Source organism: Phocoena sinus, chromosome 17 (assembly GCF_008692025.1).
Source record: "Phocoena sinus isolate mPhoSin1 chromosome 17, mPhoSin1.pri, whole genome shotgun sequence".
Classification (NCBI taxonomy): Eukaryota; Metazoa; Chordata; class Mammalia; order Artiodactyla; family Phocoenidae; genus Phocoena; species Phocoena sinus.
Window position 1 is genome coordinate 7,401,050 of NC_045779.1, and position 21,339 is coordinate 7,422,388.

The 21,339-nt window shown below is 36.9% G+C and overlaps 1 protein-coding gene across 3 annotated transcripts in view; it reads right to left on the reverse strand.

Annotated features, from left to right (window-relative positions):
- Nucleotides 1-5,851: 5,851 nt before the first annotated feature.
- CA8 (carbonic anhydrase 8) overlaps nucleotides 5,852-21,339 on the reverse strand; it is a 210,623-nt gene continuing 195,135 nt past the window's right edge. For all 3 annotated transcript variants that reach the window (XM_032610212.1, XM_032610211.1, XM_032610210.1), the window contains one exon: nucleotides 5,852-6,852. The gene's annotated coding sequence lies outside the window, so the exon portion shown is untranslated. The remainder of the gene's footprint in view (nucleotides 6,853-21,339) is intronic.

The following is a 21,339-nucleotide window of genomic DNA, read 5'->3' on the forward strand; positions in this document are numbered from 1 at the left end:
GGTGGTGGTAGAAATGAATACTGTTGGGGAAAGTTGGAGATATTCTAAAACAGTTCAAAATAAAAATAATTCTTCAGAAGATGCATAGGTTTGACCACATATATACTTGACACATTTTTCCTTCTGGTCAAAAAAAGGAAGTGTACCCTCAGCTAAATCAGAGGACAGAATTAAGAAACCCCAGAAATCAATTACCTCATCCTATTGACCAGTTTTTAAAAGGTGATTGATTGAGAAAGAAAGAAAAAAAAAGCTTCTTCTGGCTTAAATGTTGTCTGCCTCCTTTGAGCCAATTCCCACAATACAGTGGTCATGATGATTCAAATATATTTAATACAAATGCATGAGATGATAAAGACAATACAGACCAATTGTCAGTAATCCAGAAATAAGAAAAGGCCTCCAAGGATAGTAGTGAAAATATGTGTTCTCTTGCCAAAGCTGTAGAAGTTAGCAACAATGGACCCTCTAATCTTTGCGGGGGGGAGGGAGTGGGGTGCTGAGAACAGAGAGACACAAGGCTGGAGCCCAAGGGTCGGAACTTCATTGAGAAATAACAGGTGCAATCAATGTCCATAAAATGTTTTCAAATACATAGTTTCGTGCAAGGACTAGCAGTAATAATGGCCCTGGCCTCTGTGAGATGCACAGTCCCTTGGAGTTAACTGCTCACCTGTACTTGTCTCGCATAAGAGAGTACCACTTAGGACATTTCTCACACTTACATAAATGAGGAAATCACCTCCTTGGTGCTCTAGAAGCATCAATTCCTCTTCCTGGGAAAACCAATTTCCCCACCAGAAGAACTGCATTCACATTTCTTTTCTGTGGACTTAGAAAATAAAGATCTGTGGAACTGTACGTTTTTCTTAGCTGGTCCCAGTTCTTCCTAAACTGCTTCAAGTTTCTGGTTAGGTATGAAGGCTGAGCTCGACCACTGTAACTACTGAGCCTAAGAGCAAAGGCAAAATCCTCATAAACGACTCCATCAGACGTGCATCTGAATTTTTTAATAGGGCCCCAAACATATTTCTTGAATATTTGGAACTATGTCATTTGAAGATAATTTCTGAGCAGAAAAAAAAGGGGGAAAGAAATCATGTTAATTATAAAGATTTTTTTTTGTTTTAAGGTTAATTTATTCAAATGAGATTTGCTGAAAGCAGCATTTGTTAGGAAATTTATTTAATATGACTGAAATTTCAAGGACTTAATTTTCATCCCAGTCTTGTGCTGTAAGAACACTGTAGATTTCTTTCATGCCATAAAGAAGCATCTTTATGTTATAAAAGATAAAATGTTTTTCATGCAATGTATAGACTTTATTATGCTTCTTCTTCTTTTTTTTTTAATCCCTTTGGGCCAGATTCTAATATAATTTCACAGGAAAATTCCTATTGAGGTTGACTAAATTCCAATGTAATTTGAAAGCAATTAAAGTTTATCAAAAGAAGTGTGCAGTAGAGTTATTCTGGAAATGAATCAGGCCCAAAAGGGAGTAAAACAAGCATATCTAGGTCTCTGGAGCAGCTCTAAGAAGTTTCTTAAATTTTATTGACTCACTAAACTACAGTGTCCCACTGGGTGGTGGAGGTGTAGAAGCGTTACAAATCAGTCGTTTATGCAGATTCACTGAAGTTTCAGAAATTGAAAAGTTTCTCAAAACTCAATAGTGTCATTTCCAAGCGGGGATTCCTGTACAACCTGAAGTGTAAAACTTCTAGTATACTTCATTAAAATGTAATCTAAGTCTGACACAACACAAAGTTTCCAATAAAAGCCTTTCTTCTATGTTGTTTTTATCTTTCTTAAAAAAACAACAACACTTGTCTGAAGGGTCACGTGTCACCACCTCACTACCTGACTGAGTGTCAGTTAAGAGCTTCACACAGAAGCAGCACAGGAAATACCTCTAAACAAAAGAAGGGAACACAGAAAAAAAGGAACAAAGGTTTCTGTGAGCCTATCTTTAGGAACTGCATTACATCATCGGTGTATAAAGCCTCATCTTTTACATAATACTCTATACTATGACCCAAATAATATTCTGTATTAAATAAAATACAGGTTGCTTTTCATCATATCAATATTTGCTATATTAATATATTCTAATAGAAGTGAATAGATTCTAAGGAAAATGAGGTTTATTGGGTGTCTATTCACACACATGCCATCTTGAGTCTCAGTTTGTAGAGGTCAGACTTGAAAATCATTAATCAGCATATACTAATTGTTTTTAATTAATTAAATAGAAAAATAAAATGGAGAAGTTTCAGAGTGATTAACTCAATAAGTTAACTACTACCATTGTTATGTCAACTTCATTTTCATTTTAAGAAACTTTAAGTTATCCAAAAGCATGAGTCTACCCTTAATCACCATGATGATATCTGACACACAATTTTGAAAAATATGCTTACTCAAGTGAAAATTCCAGAAGGAATCTGATAGCCTGACATTTTGAGTAATGTGCCATCTTAGATGACAGAGCATTACACCCAGAATGGACATGTGAGAAGCTCCACAGACCTGCTTCCCAGTGCAACTACCATACCTGATAGAATAAAAAGAAGAAGAAATTTAAGGTGTCTGGAAATTTTCCCAAGGACATACAGCAAATGGAGAAAAACTGTATTCAAGAAAAATCTCCTAAATCTCAATAAGATTATTTAGAATTTGAGCCATAAACACACTTACTCCAGTTTAGCATGATTAACTATCCATTCTAAGTGGGCAAGGCCAGGAAGATGGGGCTCCCTCTTCCCTCAAATCCCAACCAAGGGATACATAAAAGGTTCACAGAGACTAAATTCCAAGAGCTCATAAGCCCCCTTCTTCCACCCAGCCCCCACTCACAAAGCAGAGGTTCTACACCAGGTGCAGCAGGCTGAGAATACTGGGACCTTGGTCACCTTCACCCTGGCTTATTCATAGGGTGGAAGTTTCAGTCTGGGAGAGGCAAGCCACAAAAACCAGAGGCTTCTGCCCCTACCCAGAACCCTGTCTGAAAAGCAGGAGTGTCACTCCACAAAGAGCAAACCACTGTCCCTACCCATAGCTCCTGAGCTGTGACTCAAAGATTTTGCCTAGGGCAAGAGGCAGTTGACAAGAACAAAGAACACCAACTGTAATCACGTTAACATAAATCTGAAGTAGATTCTAATAAATTAACATGTATCAATATATGGTAAGCCCTAGAGCAACCACTAAGAAAATAAACTCCAAAGAAAGTATTAAAAAGAATCATTAAAGCAATTGAAATAGTACACTGGAGAATAAAAAAAAAAAAAAAAAAGAAACAGTACACTGGGAAATAGTCACTTAATGCAAAAGAGAGCAATGAAGGAGGGACAGAGAAACAAACAAAAAAAGACACGAGACAGGTAGAAAACAAAAAGTAGAATGGCAGACATAAACCTAAATATATCGACAACAATAAATATAAATGGGTTAAACAGTCCAACCAAAAGGCAGAGATTGGCTAGATGGAAAAGCAAGATCCAACTTTAAGCTGTCTACAGGAGACACACTTTAGATTTAAAGATCAAATAGGTTGAAAGTAAAATGATGGAAAAACACATATCATGCAAACAGCAGCCATAAGAAAGCTGGAGTGCTATACTAATGTCTTAGAAAGTCTATTATAAAACAAAAATGTTGCTGGAGATAAAGAGAGACATTTTATAATGATAAAAGGATAACTCCATCAGAAAGATATAAAAATGATAAATGTATATATACCTAACAACAGAGTCCCAAGATACATGAAAAAAAAAAAAACTGACAGAACTGAAGCAAGAAATAGGTAATTCAACAATAATCGCTGGAGAATTCAATATCCTGTTTTCAGTGATAGATAGAAATATGCAGAAGATCAACTAGACCTAATAGACCTAGAACATAACACCAACAACAGCAGAATACACATTCTTCTTAAATACACATGGAACATTCTCCAGAATAAACCATATCTAGGCCATAAAACATGCCTCAATCAGTTTAAAGGAATTCAAATCACACAAAGTGTGTTACAATGAAAATTATAACTCAATAACAGAAATTTGGGGATTCATAAATATGTAGAAATTAAGCAACACACTCCTAAAAAGCCATTGGGTCAAAGAAGAAATCACAAGGCAAATTAGAAAATACTTTGAGATGAAAGAAAACAAAAATATAACAAACACAACTTATAGGATGCAGCTAAAGCAATGCTTAGAGGAAATTTTATAACTACAAATGCCTTTATTAAAAAGATCTCAAACCAATACCCTAAACTTCCACCTTAAGATAATGGAAAAAGCAGAAAATAAACCCAAAGCAAGTAGAAGGAAGGAAATAATAAAGATTAGATAAAAACACAGTAGAGAAAACCAACAGAATCAAATGTTGGTTCTTTGAAAGGATCAAGAACCAACAAAATCAGCAAGTCTTTCAGCTAGACTGACCAACAAAATGACTCAAATTACCTCAACTGACCAAACTTTCTGAGATCAATATTACATTACATACCATCAGCTACATTAATTACCTTGAATAAGAGGTGCTTATATATGTGTAAACCATATGAGAAGAAAACCCTCAGTTTGCCATTTTTTCAGGTAAACAAAATCCACCCTAAATTAAATGTCAAGACCTGTGAAATCTGTCCCTTATCCCTAGTTAACTACCCCATACACACACTTCTGCTTTGGGAAGCTTCTTCCCCAATTTCCAGGTCCATCCCGTACTTTTCTTTCCCATGCCACCATCAAAACTAGATAGATTTCTGACCAGTCATTTATACTTTTGTTATTGACAAATTACTCTTTCAACTTCATTCCCACAACAGCACCACTACAAGCAGCATTCCTAATCTGGGTCTGAGGCACCTAATGGTGGAATGAAGGGGTTTCCCACATTAAAGAGTATAAGCTTCCACACAATCTCACCAATGAACACCACAAGCTGAACCAAGTAGTTCATTTCAGTCTTTTGAATCAGAAAATACCCAGTAAATAAATTTGATTCCTTCAATTAAAAAAGATATTTTGGAGGGGAAATATGGGCAACAAGATATTACCCTGAGAGTCATTTGAATTCGTTTTTGTTGTTATGCTTATTTTGTATTTTTCAGGGACAAGTGATTGGAGACTGCAGGAAGCATCAGAAGTTAAGTCCAAGAACGGTCCCCAGCTGCTCAGTGCCAACCAGATCAGGATCAGTGACACTGGGTGCCCATGTACTGTTTAGCCCCAGGGCCTGAATGCAGGGTCTAGCAGAGGAGTGCCAGCAGCCCTGTTGGCCTCTCACTCATGACAGGGTTTTGATTTTGTCTTTTGATGTTAACTGCAAATGAGGCCACACCTGCAGCCAATGTCTGGCAAGTACGTGGTATCAGTTTTAGTCTATAAGATACGTATTTAAATATGCCAAGTTTTTGTAGCCATGCTTTGCCATTTCTTCATTTTTGTATACAAGAAACTAAAGAAGGGAAAATCCTGGGACTGCCTTTACCTCTCAGAGGCTCTGCCTGATGCCGCCCTCATGTGGTCCAGGGCTTTGTTAGATGCTGACCCTTCATCCGCCTCCGCTTCCTCTCTCTGGGGCAGCTCTGGTCCTTTCTCTCTCTGCCCAAGGCTCCACCGTGAACCTTCTTAGCTTCTGTTTTCAGGGATACTTAGTAAGATTTTTTTTATTTGCATTTAATGCTTTTCATTATTACAGCCTTTACCCAACACATTTAAAATCTCTCAACACATAATTATTCCATCTGTATTATTTTCTATTTCTAACTTAGATATTCTGCATCACAAAATCCCTCAAAATTGAGTGTAACACGTTACTGAAGTCATTAGTTTTACAACAATAATTATAACAACAACTAATAACATTTATTAAGTACTTGCTTTGTGCCAGGCACTCTACTGCTTTACATAAATTATCTCATTCTATCACATTCTAATTTGCCAGTAGCACTTAAAATTAATTAAAATAAGGATATGATTCATCTTCAAAACAAAGATCTCAATATGCCAAAGTGAAACCTATAAAATAAAATATTTTCAAGTCTTACAAAATGTACAACACTAAATTATTATAGGATACTGTTAAATTTATGTTTCTATCATGGAAAATAAAGCTATAAAATAAAGTATCCACTTTCTCTTTAGCCTATTTATTTCTTATACCTTTCTCAAATTCCTAGAAACCTCAGCTTCTAATATGTCAAATAAGTATGATTAGATTCGTATAATCAATTAAATCCTTTAACTAAGAAAGTAATATATAAAGTGAGTATTATGTTCTTACATTAACTCCAAAATCGTGTTTTATAACAAATCACCCTGACATTAACCGTGGTATTAGGGTTGCAAAGTAACATGAGATGTGTTTTTTACTAATCCTTCACATTCCATTTTGGAGCTGTATATGCTGTTCTTGATCAAAACTCTCTTTTTATTATCAAGAATTACATTATTTTCTGAATGAGTGAATTTTCTGTTGGAGACAGGAAATGAAGGACTGCGAACGCTGGAAATGTATTTTTCCTCAGTATTAATACATGATATATATTCATATTAATAATAACTCTGAAAACTAGTTTCATTTCTTCTACACATAAGCAATAAACAGTATGTGCAAAAATATGAATACTAGCAGCAGTGATGCGGATACATAATATGGGGTTTCTTTTGAATTTACAGCCATTTCTAATATTTCATTAGAGCATGTGTACAGGCAGCTGTCACAGATGTCCATTAAAGCTCGATTAGATGAAGACAAACAATGCAGGCTTTGAGGATAAACTGAAGCTGCGGCTCAAAGTTTCCGTTTCTCACCCATGGGCACTATAGGACCACTGTCTTCCTCCTTTAAGGCAAAGAGAAGGAACCGATTATGTTACTGACATTCCTCCAAGGCAGACTGGAAAGTCTTTCTACAGTTCAACGAGACAGCAAAAACGAGAAGTTTCATAAGAAAAAGTGGAAATTTCAAAAATATCTTCGTGCTCAAGCTTGTCATCTCTGCAATTTTTCCACAAAGTCTACCATAATTTTATTTCTCTGGCAGAATCTATTAATGCAAAATTTCATAGAGACATGTATTTTCAACCAAAATAAATAAACGAACGCTTGAACTGTTTTCTAAACAAAAAATTTACACGTCATGCATAATAATAAATAAAAACAAAGCTTTTAGTTATTGTCATTAATTTCCTGTGTAATAACTGCAGATGGTAACTGTTTGAGCACAAAGACCACTGCTTCCTAGTCCCCAAATAATGTGACATTTCTATTAAATAAATCAGGAAATAATAAGTATAGAACACATGAAACGTACATTTTGAGAGAACTAATAGTCTTGCCATTTAGAAAACAACATCAGCTAAGATTTCAGTTCAATACATCTACTCGTGCTGCCAGAGATGGGACTGGGGGAACACACTTTAATACAGTTGCTAAAAATAAACAAGCCCAATCTTTTGGACAACAAATATCTATTAAAATTTAGAGCGCATATACTTTTCACCCAGAATTCTACTTCTTGGAACTTATCATAGAGATATAACCACCTAATCATACAAAGATTTTATGTATAAGGGTATTCACTGAAGCAAAAAAAAACTAGAAAAAGCTAAATAATTTCCTTCCTTAATAAATTATGATACATAGCACACGGAGATCAGCTCGGTGCTTTGTGACGACCTAGAGGGATGGGATAGGGAGGGTGGGAGGGAGACGCAAGAGGGAGGGGATGCAGGGATATATGTGTACATATAGCTGATTCTGTTGTACAGTAGAAATGAACACAACACTGTAAAGCATTTATACTCCAATAAAGATGTGAAAAAAAATTAAAAATAAATTATGATACAATGGAATACTTTAAAATTGTTCATACATGGTATGTGGGTGGATATGCTTGTACATATGTACATATACATGTCCACACATGTATGCATATGTTCACATAAATACATATAATTTCTGGAACAATTTATTGGAAAACATTAATAATGCTGGGGTACATATTTCCAAACTAAAATTTCAAATAAGATAGTGAACCATGACCAAATCTTTAAGATTATGCCTCACAGAAGTGATTTCAAAGGTAAAGTAGGACATCGTTTGTGTATGCATTTGACAACTATAACCCAACACATTCACAAATCAAAGTGACTGGCATAAAACAGGCTGATGATCCAAATTGTGAAGCCTCAGCATTTTAGAGCTTTTAAAAGGAGCCTAAAGGTCGGCACGGATTAATTTTTTGTAAAAGGAAAATACCTGGAGTCCCCCATTTCCTAAGATGTGTTCCACGTAACTCTAGAAGTTGGGTGGAAAAAATGAATCTGTATTCAAAAAATACTGTGGAAACTCTGATTACATAGAGTAAAATATGATTCTTTCAAAGAAAACCATGCCAGTCTCTAATATGCTAATGTGCGCGGTCAATCGGCAGAAGAAGATTATATTCAGGATTCTTCAAATGTACGGGACAGTCACGTCTTGACTTCACAAACGTCTTGATGGACCAATGCTCTGCAGAACACATTTGGGAAAGGTTGGTCTAGAGGCAGAGACTCCAAGTTTATGAAAGTAATTCAATTACGCTTTACCCAACTACTCTAAAAATTAAGCTACCATGGTCTAAAACATCAATTAGACAAAAGATAGGTAAGTAAATATTCAGTCACTCTAATGACATGAGGTCAGGTCTTACCCAAAGCATTTTAACATTGAACATACAACCAGAGTGCAACAGGTGCACAAGCGCTCAGGTGTCTTGTTCATTTTAAAGCTCTAATGGTTTGATTTACAGGATTCTCAATAAATGTAGAATGAATTCTAATTCACCTGAGTGTGGACTCTGCTGGGGAATTTAGGTTGCTCACTGTTAAAACCTCCCTCACAGGAAAACTAAAGTTAATGCCCTATGCTTCTTGAATTTTTCTCCTTTACATTGTTCAAACAAAGAAAATGTCACCTCCCAAAGCCAAGGCACTCTGAGGATGATCTATGAGCTCCCCCCCACACACAAGAGATGGATGCTTGATCTCATTCACTACATGATACCAGATTAGCTGGAAAAATTACAAAAAAAATTTATGTCCCTGAGTTCAATTGATCACACTCTGGGGGTGTGGATGTGGAATCGGAAAGACTCAAGTTCAAATCCTAGCTCTGCCACCAACTGGCTGGAAGATTTTAGGCAATCTATTTGCCCCTCTGAGCCCCAGATAGCAATACCTACTTTGTAGGGTTTGTGTGAGAATGGAATACGACACAGATATAACGTGACAACAGTGCCTCCTGGGCACATAACTGAGTGACTGGTGACTATTTCGTTGATTTTACAGACATCTCACTAAATGAAAACTGAACTACGGTATGGCCTATTATTTTCTACAGCATGTGTTTGACATTTACTTTTCAGCACTTCAGAGAAATTTTTCGTGGGATGGAATCATACTTGATCTCATCTGCACTGTGTTCCCAAGGCCCAACACAACATTTGGCTCAAAGCAAACACTCCAAGAAAATGCACATATGTATGTCTGTGTACGTGCGTGTGTGCCCACGCATGCGTGCGTACATACATTAAAAAGTATAACAAAATGACAGTAGCAATTGCTCCTGTCATTTATTTAACGTTTTTACTTGTATAAAAAGTTAAATTTTGGGACTTCCCTGGTGGCGCAGTGGTTGAGAGTCTGCCTGTTAATGCAGGGCACACGGGTTCGAGCCCTGGTCTGGGAGGATTCCACATGCCGCGGAGTGGCCAGGCCCGTGAGCCACAACTACTGAGGCTGCGCGTCTGGAGCCTGCTGTCCGCAACAAGAGAGGCTGCGATAGTGAGAGGTCCACGCACCACGATGAAGAGTGGCCCCCGCTTGCCACAACTAGAGAGAGCCCTCGCACAGAAACAAAGACCCAACATAGCAAAAATAAATTAATTAGTTAATAAACTCCTACCCGCAACATCTAAAAAAAAAAACGCTGAGTACAGAAAGAGCTTTAAAAAAAAAAGTTAAATTTTTAACATTTTTATTAACGTTTTTATTTGTATCAATATTATACATGCACGTAGTTGAAAAGGTTAAGTAGTTCTAAAGGGTGTATTATGAAAACTATCAGTTTCCCGTCCCATATGCCACCACTTTGGTCCTCAACTCTTTGAGCTGATTATTTTATTAATACTATAGAGCTAATCAGTATGATTGCATTACTCCTTTTCAGTTTTAGCATTGTCTGTCAACTTTCCCTATGGAGAATGTCATTTGACCTTCTTTCCTCCTATCAGCCCCTACCTCTCTACACACACACACACACACACACACACACACACACACACACACACCACTCACACACTGTAAACCCTTCCCTTCACTCCACCCTCCCAATACAGTTATATAATAATTTGGGTTGGATAAGTATTTGATTTCTATCATTGTGATGATGTAAATATTATTCAGAACAGAACTACATGTATTAATATATCATTAATTTTCCTTTCTTGCACAACTTGTTTACTCTGGAGTGAATCATTATCTTGAGTTTTTTCCACCTACATCCTCAATCCAAAACTACCTACAGTTGTCTGACTCTCCTCTCAAGAAGTTAAGACACATCATGCAGTCTATCAACTTCACCTTCCTGGAGGAAGCTCTTCTAGAACCTTCTCAACTGCTCACATCTGGACTCACATCCTCTATGCTGGCTACCTCACTTCACCATCATTCTGGGAATCTCCTTTGCCTTTCTCCTTTGTCGGCTCTCCTGTTTCCTGGATCCCACATCTGTTTTCTTGGTTTATGCCATTTTGGTGAAGCACATCTTCCAGTAGCTTCCTGGGAAATAAATTTTTAATGACCTTGATATCTGAACATGACTATTGAAAGTTTGGGTGAGGAATTGTAGGTGGGCTCCAACTTTCTCTCAGAATTCTGAAGGTCATTCTTCCCTGGCTTTTAGCTTCCAGTATTGCTGTTGAGAAGACTGATATTTAAACTCCAGGTTCTCTGAGTCTGACTTGTTTTTTCCTCCCTGTAACTTCTCCCTCCACGTTCAGAAATTTCACGATGATAGTGCCTTGGTGTGGGTGCATTTTGATCTACTGCCCTGGAAATTCAGTGTGTCTTTCCAATTTGTAAATTTATGTCCCTGAGTTCTGAAAAAGTGTTTTGAATGATTTTGTTGCTGGTCCTCTCCTAAAATTTCTCTGCTCTCTCTCCAGATTTCCTATTATTTGGATAAAGAAATGACACTCGGAATACACAAAGGTAATCAGGCTGACTTTCTCCCCTTTGGGACCTCCTCCCAAATACCCATTTATCTATATATAAATAATAAGAAAGCTTAACTATAAAAGGAAATGTTCTATTATCCAGTGATCATTGTTCATAATGAGACCTTGAAGTAAGGCCATAATCCTAAGAAGTCTTCTAAATCAAAAGCTATTTCAATATAATTATAACAGATGCCATCTTTCATGTGACTATTTCTGAACCTTAAATGATCTTCTGTGAAGAGACCCCTGGGGATGAGTGCAAATCAAATCACCATTGGAGAATTTCCTACAAAGCTATCAAAAATTTAAAAAGCACATGTGCCCACGTGTCCTTCACAAAGGCTGCTGCAGGTCACAGGGCTGACCTCAGTTCCAGTGACTTTGGCTCAGCTAATTGATAACCCACTGCCACGTCCCTCTTTAAGTAAGATAATCCAGTGTAAAATCTCCAAAAGAAGAGTCTTTTAAGAAATAGCGAGATGCTAGACGTGAGAACTCTTTCCGAATGCTCTCGGGGCAGTTTTTTCTCATGCTGCTTGGATGTGGAGTTAGCGGGTTACCTGATTCGCTCCCAACACCAGGCTATAAGCTCCTCAGGGGAGTCTATGCTGATAATGTGTATATTTGCACACAGTCCCCAGAATACTGCCATACACTGAACAGAAGGTTAAAAATAAATGTCCTTCCTTTACAAGCAAGGGTAAGATAGGAACCTTCTCTTTCAACACACCCACTAATACCAGTATCAGGTCAGGAGGAAGGAAAATAAACAGAAAAAGGAGAAAGAGGAAGGAGAAGGCCAAGAGTGTCAACTGCTTTTGAAGATTTAAAGGACACAGGGTGGGAAACATAACACAGGATTTGGAAATAGAAATCCAGGCATATCCGAAATAAGAAAGGGAAACCAGATATCACTGCTAATTATTTAACATTATTCTGGGAGTTCTGGAGGGTGCAATAAAATAAGAACTAGTAAAATTAGAAAGGAGAAGATGAAATTGTCATTATTTACAGATGTGACCAGGGTCTATTTAGAAAATACAAACAATCAACTAAAATGTCACTGGAAACTATATGAAAGGTCAAATAAGAAAACCAAGGACAAAGCCAAGCAATTATTTTTTCATTGAATAAATATTAACCAATATAAAAATGTAGTGAAAAATGACACTGATCAAAATTGATGAGTACAAAACAACAATAATAATAGTAATAGCTCACATTTGTTGAATGCTATGCATTTTACCATATTTTGTTTAATCCTCACAACACCTCTAGGAGGTATGACTCTTAGTATCCCTATTTCACAGACAAGGAAACTGAGGCTGAAAGAATATCAATAATTTGCCCAAACCATGGAGCAGGAGGTGAAAGTGCTATATTCCCAATCAAGCCACACCCCAGGCTGACTCCAAAGTCCAAATGCACATCCTGTAGCAAATTCATTCAGAGGAGAGAACTATACAACATCTAAAGAACATTAAAAAAAACTTTAATAAGCATAGACCTATGCACTGATCCTTGATAGAAAGATTCAACATTGTAAAGATATCAATTCTCCTTAAATTACTCTAAGTACTCAAGGCAATCCGAATCAAAAATTCTAGCAAGATTCTTTTTCTTCCTTTTTCTCTTTCTTTCATTCCCTTTTTCTCACCCTCTCTTTTATTCTTTACTTCAATCCTTCTGGTAAAATGATCCTATCGCTTATCTGGAAGAATTAAACACATGGAAAGAAGAAAATTCTGCAGAAGAGATTAATAAGGGATCTTGTCCTACCAAACACTGAAATATACACCAATGTCACAAACACAATGGGTGGTGCTCATGAACAGACAGATTAATGGAACAGAACAGGAAAGTCAAGGATAAAACCAAGTATTCAAAATGTAACAGAATCATTTCTAATCAGATTGGCAATGATAAGAAATTTGAAAATACTCAATGTCAGTGAAGGTGAAGAAAAATGTGTATTTGGACACACGGTCAGTGGAAACATAAAGGGATACAACTCTTAGAGCAATTTGCACATATATAGTATTACAATGAAAACTCTCTGACCCAGTAATCTCGCTACTAAGAAGGTTTTAAGGAAATAAATGCATATGTTAACCACAGTACTGTTGATTATAGCAAAGTCTGAAAATGACCTAAAATGTACAATAATAGAGGAACACTCGATAAACTTTGGTACATAATTAAAGTCAACTTATGTACAATCATTAAAATGTACACACGTATCTATTGAATGACGTGAAAAGATACATCAAACAAGCAGATAGAAAAATATCCTGCATAATATAATCCCATGAGGAACATTATATGTGTGTCTAGTTGTGCTTATGAGAGATATGCAAAAAGAGAGATCAAAAGAACAAAAATAATGATAAAGGTAACATTTATTAAATACTTAACACTGTGGACCAAAAACATGGTAAGCACTTTAATTGCATTACTTCACTGTATCTTCACAACCACCCTATGAGGTAGGTACTACTATGGCCTTCTTTTAAGTGATGAAAAAAGAGACTTAGAGATATTAGGAACTTTGTCAAGGTCACACAACTAACAACCAGTGGAGTCAGAATGGAACCTAAGCCATCCCCCACTGAGCTATGGGGGGACCTCCACGTTCACCCCAGTGTTCATGGTGACTGTCACCGAGAGGAGTGTCTGAGAGATCCTTGTTGCTTCATTTTGTTCTGTACTGTTTTGAATTTTCTGCCATGAGTATGTATCATATTCAGAGAAATCAAAGGGGTTACTCTTGCCGCAGAAATTTCAATAGGTAAACGGAGATGAACAAATTTCGAGAAGGTGAGGAGTAAAAAGGAGATGACAAAGAGGTGGAAAGTATACAGAGTGATTGATTTTAAAAAGGGCAAAAATACCTTCAATCCATGGTGCAAGCATAGATTAGCATTAACCCTTAGGGAGACTATTAGCAATGTGATACCAAAAATGAAAACACAGGTGTCCTTTTCCCCTAGAAATCTCATTCCCAGGAACTTATCTAAAGAGATAAGGAGACAAAGATATACAAGGACTTCATAATTATTTGCCCTTTGTTATTTGAAAGGCGTAGTGAAAAGAGCTCAAGGTTTGCAGTGAAACCTACCTGGGTGTGAACCCTGGCTTTGCCCTGTACTGACTGTGACCCTGAACAAGTTACTCAACCCCTCTCAGCCTCAGGGTCTCCATCTCTAAAATGGAAATAAAAGCACATGCCTCACAAGATCGTTTTGAGGATTAAATGAGATAAAATATAGCAGAGGGTCGGAAACATAAAAAAGCAGCTGTTCTTTCCCCTTCGTCACTCACTAGTATGTGTCACTTAGAATGGATGTGTAAACTTTAACTGAAACTCAAGGACACATCAGATTGTTTGGTATATTCTGTACAACTCTGCATCAAAGTATCATAAAACACTAAACTTAGCTTTTAAAGTTCTTCACAAGTAAACCTATGTTACACTATTCTGACACTTTCTCAACCTCAATTAGCAGTACACTAATTAACAAAACTGTGTTATACACTACAGCACGTCACATTTTTCTTCCTCCTTCCCTAATCCCTAGTGTGCTGTAAGGGTGATTGAATATCTAATTACTTCTTAATTGAATGCACATATTATACATTTTTCACTAAGTTCAAGCTTAATGCTTTCAGTCCAGAAATCAAAGTCAATGAAATTAAGTTGAAGTGGGATTTGGGCAACTATTATAACGAGAGAAGCTTTGTATTGTGTCTAATTATAAGTAAATGTGGATTTTAGCATTATATCCTATGGAAATATTTCAGGTCCAGGAATGTGCCATAAGTGACTAATTTAGATGATTAATAACATTGTTATTCTTATTTACAATCTTTTATTTCTCATTATAGTGATTTAATTGCTGGGACCCACTAAATATAATCATTCTTGAAAGAAATGGTACCATTAGAGAACCACTGGCTGTACCCATACTAAAATCAGAATGAACACTCATATTTGTGAATAATTACGTGAGTTTCTCTGCACTGTAAAAGGTTACAGGAGCTCTCACACGCTGCAAACACAAGAAAAACATAAATCTTGGAATACTTGGAATACAACTGGTTACATTCATCAAAAATATTCATTTATGGCAAACCATAAAAAATATTACTATCAAAATGGTGTTCCAATTCAGTTCTTACTTTACCAGGAGAGTGTTTCATGAGGTTCTTTTTTTTTTTTTTTTCCCTTTTGCATTATGCAGGAGTAGGAGAACCTCTGAAGTAGGTACCTCATACAATGAAGGTTTGTTTGCTTGTTTGTTTCTAGATGTGGGGACCAATCATCTATAATAATTTAGCTGAAGACCTTTTCAGGCAGAAGACTAGATTAAATAACTTTTTGAGATCCAGCTCGACTCCATGCTTCTAAGATGCGTCTGAAAATATTTTCTGCAGACAAGCCTTAAAGACCTTTATGTATAAAGTATAAGAATTCAGAAATTTTGCAGGCATTTAAAGAAGTACTGTGATAGAAAACAGACCCATCCAAAACCAACGTGGTTTTATTGTTTGAACAGTTAATTTACTTTGAGAATGGTGTTACATAGTGGCAAATTTCTTGATTGGAGAAACCTCCATATTATCCAACAAATATTTCAGACTCTGTCCAAGATATTGGGCATTGTCTAGACTATTTCAGCTTTGTATGCTACCAAAACAAGTTTTCACTGGCATGTTTGTTTAATTAAAACTGAAGTATCATACCAGTCAGAATGGTCATCATCAAAAAGTCTACAAATAACAAATGCTGGAGAGGGTGTGGAGAAAAAGGAACCCTCCCACACTGTTGGTGGGAATGTAAATTGGTGCAGCCACTACGGACCACAGTATGGAGGTGCCTTAAAAAACTACAAATAGAACTACCATATGACCCAGCAATCCCACTCCTGGGCATATATCCAGAGAAAACTATAATTCGAAAAGATACATGCACCCCAATGTTCATTGCAGCACTCTTTACAATAGCCAAGACATGGAAGCAACCCAAATGTCCATCAACAGAGGAATGCATAAAGAAGATGTGGTCTATGTATACAGTGGAATATTACTCAGCCATAAAAAGGAAGGAAATAAGGCCATTTGCACCAATATGGATGGACCTAGAGATTATCATACTAAGTAAAGTAAGTCAGAGAGAGAAAGACAAATATCATATGATATCACTTATATGTGGAATCTAAAAAAATGATACAAATGAACTTATTTACAAAACAGAAGTAGATCCACAGACATAGAAAACAAATTTATGGTTACCAAAGGGGAAGGGGGGGGGGAATAAATTAGAAGTTTGGGATTAAGATATAAACACTATTATATATAAAATACTTAACCAACAGGACCTACTGTATAGCACAGGGAACTATACTCAAAGTTTTGTAATAACCTATAAGTGAAAATAATCTGAAAAAGAACAGATATACGTATAACTGAATCACTTTGCTGTACACCTGAAACTAACACAACATTGTAAATCAACTATACTTCAATTTTTAAAAAATGAAGTAGTTGAAAGAATATGGCAAATCTATTTGTACTAACATATAAATATCTCTAAGACCTATATAGTTAAATTGACAATTTTTTGGTATGGCTTTTTTTTAATACTTTAAAATACACTGTTTCTCACCCTTGTGGGTGGCATGTCAGTATCTACTTTTCCCTTACCTGGTTTCTTCTTTAACAAACCCTTTTCCCTTCTTCAGGAGATGGCTTCCATTCCTAACAAAGGGCCTGGAGCAGGCAAGTTCCTCCACTCTCAGGCCATGATCCTTCCATCACCCTCATGCCATTTCATTTCTATGCTGAGATTTCAGATCTCCTAGGTTTTATATGTAAGCTATTTGCTATGTTTAGTTACGATTAGTAACTAATACAAAAGAAAATGAAAATATTAAAAAGAAGGTTGATCAGGGGACTTCAGTCTTTTCATCATGTTTCTGTATTTCCTCGATAACTGCTAACATCCAGCTACGTATCAGTAGATGTAACGCAGGTCAATTTTCCAAAACCCATTCAAGACTCTGCAACTTCACAACTGAGACATTTAAGTCAGATGCCAATCACCCAACCTTCCACTGTGGATGGGATTAACGAACTACAATACCGCCACCAGCCCCCAGCGACAGATGTCGCCAGTGAGTCCTGTCACCCTTTCGCACTGCACTTAGCCATGGATGCAGAATCCTTCTCAACACTCTAGACAGCTCATATCAGTCAATCAGAGTTGACGCGCAAGTTTGAGGGCTCTCTGTCACCCATGTCTTTTATTTTTACAAATCTTTCTTCCACAATCCTATGTAGAAGAGAGAAGGGTGTTCCTGCAACAGCGCAGGTGAGAGCTGATGCTAACTTTATGGGTTGTGATGGATTTGGGAGCTATCCAAAGGCGAATCTGTGAACTGGACGATAAACTGGAAATGTGAGGTGAGGTGAGGTGAGAAGTGTCAAGTATGACTTGAATTCCTAAGAAAACTGGAAGAAAGCCAAGTCTGCGAAGGACGATCATATATTCAATCTTTTATGTATTGAGTGTGAGACGCCTCTGATGCATCCAAAAGAAAAGTGAGGCAAACGGTTGGGCATCCGATTCTAGAACTTAACAGAGAGACCTGGTGTCGGCAGATAAATGAGAGGGTCATCTGCCTTTGGTGGTAACAGAGGCTGTGGGTGTAGATGATCCACCTACAAAGAGAGGAGGCGCCACAGGCTGAGGCACGCGGACTCCAACAGCAAGTGGCCTCCAGGAAGGTCCCTTTGTGTGCTGGGCTTTCACAGTTCCCTGGGTCTATGATGAATCTGCTTTCCTAAGTCTCTATGAACTTCATCATGGAAAAGAGGAACTGGAAAGGACAGACAGTAAATGAGGAAGAAACTGAAATGAATGCTTCTTTGTGAACAATGTTTTCTTAGTAAGTCTCAAACTGGAAAAATAAAATTTAAAAATTGGCTTGAGGAAATTACCAAAAATGAGCATCCATGAGGAAAAAGACATAATACTACATGTTTAGAGGAGATAACCTGGTCTCGGTGATTTTCTTATGGAAAATATATGAAGTTTAAAATCATGAAAACTACTATATTTAGGGTATCATAATAAATTAATGGTCAACATAAAAGCTGACCCATGACTGCAAGATGTTCTCTTCCCTTCCTCCCAAACACAATTTTGTTTAAATTCATGGGTGGGGAGGGGAATAAATCATTCAGGAATTTTTACCCACAATAAATTAACCTTTCTAATAGTGAAAAAAGAAACAAAGGACAGATACGGAAGCAGGGATTATTTTCCTTCTTTACTAATCTCGAAGAAATGTCTATACAGCTTTGATACTTTTCATTCTTGGGTTAAGAACAATTTTTGTATCACAGAATCAAAACATAACAGATGGGTTGACCACCCTTGGTATTTTGGCCTTTTCCTGAAATCATACTGAGAACCTTTAGGAAATCCATTCATTTTCGGGCAATTCTATAGGATACAGTAAATAGAAAATAGCTCTACCATCAAGCTTTCATTTCTCACCCTAATGCTGTGCATCATATTAAATTATTGGAGTGAAGTCAGTCCAAGTTCTATTGACTGAAAATACGGCTCTGAGCTTTCCATTTATCCTGAAAGGATAATAGCTTTTACCTACTTGGTCATTCAGAGTTGACATTATCCCTTTCCCACAAATCCCCTCCTTTTCCATAATGGCTTAGTCTTTTTTAACCTCCAACTCTGTTAGGTTATAAAAGAAAGCTGCTATGAAATTGATGTTAGCTATAGCATTTATTAAAGCTAAGAAGAGAACATTATTAATTGCAAAAGTATACATGGGGAAGAGTTCAGTACAGTCTGAATGTGACTCAAAGACCCAAAACGGGTCTTTGCCCAAATACGAGTGTAAGTTTGACACAGGGATCAGATACTTGTTTAATAACCCTCTTTTTTCTTCTTCCTTTTTTCTGTTTTTTTTTTTTTTTTCTCCTCATCTATTTGGAGCACACATATTTTCCCCTTTTAAGGAGGGTAAGGGAGGTTACATTTTTTTTCTGGAGAAAACATTTTTTATTCATAATTATATTAATTCTACGGCTAAAATATATGTTGTTTAATCATATTGTTTTGTTCTAAAGCTAAATCAACTCAAGAAACACGGTTTTATGTAAATAACAGATCTCACAAAGAAATAAATTGTTAATGTAACTGGAAATAATGTTGCCAAGAAATGTAGGCTATTTATTTACCTGTTTACAGGGAGGTATTTAAAGAGCTCTGTGGCGTTGGTTTTTACAGCAAATAATTATAATTAACTACAGTTACTGTAAACATGTGTGCAGTTTAAGAATATTCGAGTCACGGGGAAGCAGGCAAATCTTTGAACAGTCAGCATAGCTTTCTAAAAATTGGTTAATAGTTAATGAAACAGACAGGCAAATAATCATTTCACTGGAAGGGTAGCGCCAATATTATCATGCCAAGGGCAGCAAGGAAACTGGACATAAAGCTTGGTTTTATTTTGGTTTGTTATTAAGATTTGGTTCTCCTGCAGCGTAAAGAAAGTTCAGTGGGTAAACTGGCTCCTAGAAATCTGAACTAGCCCTGCACCTGGGTGACTTATGTGCTAACTCTTTAAACAAGTCCAAAACCATAGCTCATACTTCCTAAATGGTAATACAAAAAGTCACAGATAATTCATGGGAGTAATAAGTCTTGGTTATCAAAACCCTCCAGATGTCTAGACATGTCATGCAAAAATAAATGTCATTTTAAGTCCAAAAACTAAAGTTATTTTAGTAAAGTGTAGCTAAAATAAATCTGAATTATTCTGAACATTTTTTAGAGAACTATCAGAAAAAAAGGTTTTTTTCCTTTTCAGTTCCAAGAGCTTAAATGAAACATTCATGCATTAAATTCAAAGTCTGACTGTCAAGTCATTTCACTTTAATAAAAATTTGAATTACCTGCCTTAGGGCATTATTAAATATCAAATAAAAAGCACACATCCATAAATCTGATTTCCCGATATAATTTTTATGTAGCAGTACGACTAGATTTGTATTACACACTTCAAGATAAAAGGATCAAAAATGTATTCATAAAAGGATACGGTCAGAAGTGAAGTCGCCTTTGAAAGAATTTCTGCACCATTCTTAGGAATTTGGGGGAAAGTGACCTCCTTTTAGTAATCGCAGCCACCAAGACAAGGACATAAATCCATCCTCTGTTAAAATATCTAAACTGCAATTAATCGAAGACTGAAAATTACACACTGTCCTCCTATCGTACCATGAATATGAAGTATCTGAGATATACGTGATCTTCTCACAAACATTTAAGAGTGTGTGTGTGTGCGTGTGTGTGTGTGCGCGTGCGAGAGAGAGATAAAGTAGTGATGGTTACTTAGATATTTAGAGACAGGCAATTCTGGTGTAGGACCAGATATGGATCAAAAATTAAAGCCAATAATCTTACTTCATAAAAAGCGTCATTTATAGTTACCTACATTCAAAGAGAGTATACCAAACCTACACTGGGGAAATTCATAAATTCATGTTCACCAACCTCACCGCCCCTCTCTGCCTGGCCCTCCAACTGGGTCGTGCCCGTAAGCCCTCCGGACCCTCACTCTGCACCCATCTCCCAGCTGTCTGGCAGCGCTCACCTCTTCTAGCTTCTACCCAACCCTCCTTAAACAGTAAAGCAAGTCATGAAACGCTGTCTATAAACCGCCACCTCCTTCCTTCCTGTGATAGCACAAAGTGTCCGTTCCCATAACAACAGTCAGTCTCCACGTGTGCTGAGGGCCCCATCCCCTGGCAACTTTTCAGGGACTTCACTGCTAGGACTAGCCCCTCGAGAAACAGCACCTTCAGCCCTGCCCATCCACTGGCTCATTCCCCCCACACACACACATACAGAAAAGTTTTACTACTTCTTTTGTTTAAAAAAAAAAAGTCTTATTCCCACCACAAAAAAGGAAATGATATATATGGGACATGACAGAGATGTTAGCCAACGCTAAGGTGGGAATCATATTGTAA